The sequence below is a fragment of the Homarus americanus genome, unplaced genomic scaffold (genome assembly GCF_018991925.1).
Source record: "Homarus americanus isolate GMGI-L3 unplaced genomic scaffold, GMGI_Hamer_2.0 scaffold30535, whole genome shotgun sequence".
Lineage (NCBI taxonomy): Eukaryota > Metazoa > Arthropoda > Malacostraca > Decapoda > Nephropidae > Homarus > Homarus americanus.
Window position 1 is genome coordinate 15,016,313 of NW_024732440.1, and position 6,000 is coordinate 15,022,312.

Below are 6,000 nucleotides of genomic sequence, written 5' to 3' on the forward strand. Positions count from 1 at the left end.
AAAGGGATCAGTTGAGCTCTCCCTTTGTGCACCTCATCACCTAGCCATTCAGAGAGAAGGGGAGAGAAGATCATCGAACAAGTTAAAGAGTAAATTTACGCGAAGATGATAGAGTACCACCATATTCCTGTGTAATTTGTGATGGGATTCCCAACAGTCCAGTAAAAAATGTTAGACATGTTCAAGAGATTTTTAAGAGCATGATCCTGGATTGTGATGAAATTAAAGGTGGAGCCACTAGACAAGAAAGGTTGAGCGTATTGATTAGAAAACAACAGTGGCCCCATTTAAACAGAGATATGCGTAAACAGTTGAGAAAAGTGATTTTGGCTCATGATCCCTTGTTTGTTCTAGGACCACACAAAATTGGGTTAATTCCCCGTTAACATTCAACTTGCCAATCCAAACCCTGTCAGGGGACCACAATATCGACACCAGAAAAAGCAAAAGATGTAATTAAAGAGATGATTGTAGATACGAGAGATCGGAACATTATTGAAACATCCCCCATTGTCCTGGTAACTAAACCCAATGGTTCAAAGTGAATATGCTTAGACCTTCGAGCTGTCAATAAGCACTTGAAAATCGACATACAACCTTTGCCATGGATTAATGAGTTAGTTGAGAAAGCTGCAGGAAATAGGTATTCTGCCACTCTAGATTTGAAGGATGCACACTAACAGGTAATTCTTAACGACAGCAGCCGAGACCCAACTACTTTTAGTGATGGGTCTTATCTATGGAGGTTTACACGTCTTCCTTTAGGGCTTTCAGCCAGTCCTGCCATTTTCACTCGAGAAGTAAACAGAGTACTAGCTCCGTTAGCAGTTGAAGACTGGATACGGAACTATCTTAATGATGTAATAGTGTGGGCTAATGATTTCACATCCTTGTTGAAAAGACTAGCCAGAGTGTTTGATAGATTCGTAAAGATGGTATTAAATTAAATCTATCTAAATGTCAATTTGGCCATAAGCAGGTTAAGTTCTTAGGACATGTAGTTTCAGAGAGAGGCATTGAGCTTGACCCAGAAAATGTCCAAGCTGTGACTAAGTGTAAACCCCCAACGAATGTTAAGAAAGTCCGCCAGTTTTTGGGTAGGTGTGGATTTTATCGTAAACATGTTCGCAATTTTGCCAAAGTAGCTCACCCCATCACTGAGCTAACAAAACAAATGTTGAGTTTGTATGGACCACTGAGTGTCAAGAAGGATTTGAGAAGTTAAAGCAAGCACTAGCTTCACATTCAGTTCTTGTCAAGGCAGATATTTCTAAACCCTTTGAATTGCATTGTGATGCCAGCAATTTTTGTGTGGGCGCTTCCCTTAACCATTTACAGGAAGGTGGCTCCTTGCAACCCGTGGGTTATTTTTCAAGAAAGTTAAAGCCAGCAGAAACTCGCTATTCCACAACTGATAAGGAAGCGTTAGGCATTGTGTTAGGGTGCAGATTTTTCCATCACTTTCTTTGGGGTACACAGTTTACCATTAAGACAGACCATCAGCCTTTAACATCGGTATTTAGAAAGAAAACCGAAAGTCAGCGAATGAGAGATTATGTCTATAACATTGTATACAAACCCGGTGTCATGGTCACGTCGACGGCTGGTCTGTTTTAAACTGAGGATTCTTATTATACTTCACGACCGCAAAACATGAATGGGTAACTGGTTAGCTATCCATAGGAAGAAATGCGTTTTTCCCTCCCCAACGTCTACACCAAGGATCCCTCCCAGTAAGTCCCGCCTTCGAACACAGTTGTCAATAGCTCAATCTTGAATTAGTTTATGTAAATCAACTTTAGTAATTCGCCAGACCTTTGTCAACTGAGGGTCATCTTTGAATGTGTAACAGTTGATTTGTTTGTGATTTCTGTCATTGAGTGAGTAGCAACGTCTGGCAACTCACGGGTATATAAACCCTGTGTGAGAAGGGAGAGCTTCCCGTGATGCTTCCCTCCAACTTTGTCCTCAGGTATGTGTAGTATGTGTTACCCGCCGATATAGCCATTCAGTTTGATTTAGTCAATTTAGTGAGTATCAGTGTTCATGTTGTAACAGTGTAATTGTCATTCACCCAGTGTGAGAAGTAATATAAAGTAAATGTCGTCTGACGTTGCTAGACGAGAGATTGTTTGAGTCCACGCTCCCTCCCGTGACGCTTCCCTCCAACTTTGTCCTCAGATCCAGTGTGTGGGTTATTGGAACACCCACCAGCTGCCTGGCGTCAGTGGATACCTAGCAGTTAGCAATATATGGACGATGTCGTTGATTTGGCCGGATTAAATTGATCCAGTCAACATTGTGGGGCTGGACCCCAGACTGTCACCACGTGTCCGACTATCACCGATCACAACAGCGGTCATCAGTTGTTAGAGGTGCCAGTGTTATACCCTGAGACATGCCTTGAAGTTATATAGTCCACAGTGTTGTTGTATGTGTTTGGGGATAATTAACTGGAAATAATTATCCCATGTTGGGCAGTGAACCCCTGTAACTTGTTTGTATCAGTATGAACTTGTTGGTATCAGTATTAACTTCTTGTGTTGTGAGTGCATCTCATATGCACTACCAACAGTTAGTGAAGGGACCATAAGTAAGTTTGTCTTGCAATGTAATGTAATGAAATGTATCACCAGTAATGTGGGAGAAGTCAGAGTACCCACTTGGAATGACATGTGAGTAAAGCCAAGGAGTTGTCATGTGTCTATATGTGCTGTGAGAAGCCAAGGGTTGTTCCTGGTAACTGTATGTAATGTAATGTAACACCAGTAAGGTTGTGAGTAATAAGAGTACAGTATCTAAGTAAATTGCAGTTGAGTAAAGCCGAGAGTTGTACCTTGGAGTTGTATGTTAATGCCATCTTTTCCCTACTTTGATTTTATTAATAAACCTTTTTTTAGAGTATTAGGGGTTTTCATTTTCCCGCAGTATTTCACCTTTATTTCCGTCCAAGTGACCCCGACATCAGAATTACAATACCCATGTGCCGGCCCTTACCATGCTACCAAAAAGAACTGAGGTTATGTAGTAACCATGAACTGAAATATGTAGACAGAACTATTGACGGAACTAAGAAAGAGAGAAGTTGAGTATGAGTAAGATAAGGGTGGCAGTTCAGTGCTCCCCCCCCCCTTACACCAGTAAAGCAAATGTAGTAGCCGATGCCTTCAGAGCCTTGAGAATAGTGGTCCAGGATCGTAAAGCTGCCCAGTTCTCCAGTCTAGGTTTCACACAGGCCGAATTTGGTTTAGAACAGCAGAAAGAACCAAGGTGGCAGAGTTAAAACAGTACAGTGACCCCTCGGTTAACGAACTCAATCCGTTCCAGAAGGTTGTTCGTTAACCGAAAAGTTTGTTAACCGAAACCATTGTTTCAATGGGTTTTTGGGTAATTGGTTCCAGCTCACCGAAAATTTCCAAAATTCAACAAAAATGGTAGAAAAGTTCACTTACTTTGAGGTGTGTATGTAGAAGGCTCCTGGATGATGATGATGATGATGGGAATTAGAATGGGGGTGGAGGAGAAGGAAGAAGAGAAGGCATTGGGGTGGAAGAGAAGTCACCCCATGGCACCATTTCACCCATAAAATTTTAGTTCTCTTGGTGTATTTCAAGATTATTTTCTTTAAATCAACACTGCACTGCATTATATTTTCCAATCACTGGGGACGTTTTCTTCATCCAGGCATTTACAGACCAGGATCTTAGGGGGCTCGGCGACTGAGGCAGTCGTATGTCCGGGTGGTCGTAAGTCAAGTAGGTTGTAAGTCGGATATATATATATATATATATATATATATATATATATATATATATATATATATATATATATATATATATATATATATATATATATATATATATATATATATATATATATATATATATATATAATATAGGCTATTTATTTGCTCATGAAATTAGATTTCCAAATAGTACATCAGAGGATCTGATGACTATATTGAAATGACTGTCTTATTTGTATTTAAGAATCTCATTAATCACGAAAGTAAAACATGAGGCATGATGTAGGACTACAAACCTAGATCTATAGTAGAGGGTCTGAGATGACCAAGAGTGTGTTATCTTGGGTGTTGAACCCTGGAGGTGGCCTTCCAACTTCAGCGGACTCTCGTGTGGTGAAGTTGAGCTGTGGGTTGGTTCCAGCCAACCTGTCTGTGTTAAGGACTTTTGTATGTGTCATTGGGGATGGGTTATCAGGAGTATAACTGTCCCAGGTCTAGTATCGAGTCCGTACAGATCACTGCAAACAGGACGGGTGTTTATTATGTTGAGGGAACCAGCTGTACAGTATTTACAGATATGTTTTGCTAGTTATTTTCCATGCATAACAAGTAATTAAGAGTGTGATTTAGAGTCCAGGTAATTGATGGCACTATAAGTAATAACATTACTGTGTGCTATTGAAAAGTGTTTTCAGTTACCATCATTCTGGTGTCACTGTTGTGTAATATTACTCTGAAATTGATATGCTTATTGAGTGTCGTAGATGTTAATTAATATATATATATATATATATATATATATATATATATATATATATATATATATATATATATATATATATATATATATATATATATATATATATATATATATATATATATATATATATATCTTTTTCTAACCAAAAAGTATGATCCATTGGTCAGTTTATATTTTATCTAAGTGTTGAAGTAAAGTTACCTAGTATTAATTGCACATAAATGAAGTTCCTTTAGTTGTAATTGATTGTTCAAGTTATCACATTATTAATATATGCTTTTAATAAACAATAATTATAGGATACTATTTGTATCATCCTTCATTTCTTCTAATAATTGTCTCCCTTGAAAATATATTTTTAAACGCACATGCCCTTACCATGTTAATTGAGTGGGTTTATTGTTGGTTTTATATTTTAATTAAAAGTCTGGGTGGTAACAGACAAAAGTATATTTAGCCCCCTTACACCACCACAAACTCAACTACTGTACTGTACTTCCTGGTAATATGATACAGTACACAATTTTCTAAGAGGGAATATTTACCTATAGTACTATGAAATTGAATCATCACTAACCTTCAATGAACGTTACTAATCATTATTGACCATCACTGATCAACAATGAACATCATTGATCATCATTAATCATCAGTGATCATCAATGACCATCAATGATCATCACTGACCATCAATGATCACCACTAACCATCAGTACTGACCATCATTGATCAACAATGAACATCATTGAACATCATTGATCATCATTAATCATCAGTGATCGTCAATGACCATCATTGATCAGTACTGACCATCACTGATCATCATTGAATATCTCTAATCCTCACATAGCACGTGGGAGTAAACAAAAACAACTATTTCCTATGCCACCGAAATAGTTAGAACATTATCAGTTGAATTATGACAAGAAGAACTTTATAAAGCAATGAAATACAAGTTAAGAGTATTGGAAGGTGATACATGACTTTACAGCATTAGATGAAAATTTTTTTTTCCACTTTGACGGAGAAAAAACGGTGGCGCCTTATTTAGTACAGGAGGAAACTGGAGTACCTGGAGAAAACCTGTAACATTTGGTTGGGTCACAAAGAGATAACACCCTTCTCACATCTGTCCTCATCCAAGGATTGAACCCAGAACATAGTAGAGAGAGATACGTGTAGGTGATTTGAGATAAGTCAAGAGCATTAGAAGATGAATGATTACAAATTAGGAACATTAGAAGGTGAATGATAACAACTTAGGAACATTAGAAGGTGAATGATAACAAGTTAGGAACATTAAAAGGCGAATGATAAGTTAGGAACATTAGAAGGTGAATGATAACAAGTTAGGAACATTAGAAGGTGAATGATAAGTTAGGAACATTAGAAGGTGAATGATAACAAGTTAGGAACATTAAAAGGCGAATGATAACAAGTTAGGAACATTAGAAGATGAATGATTACAAATTAGGAACATTAGAAGGTGAATGAT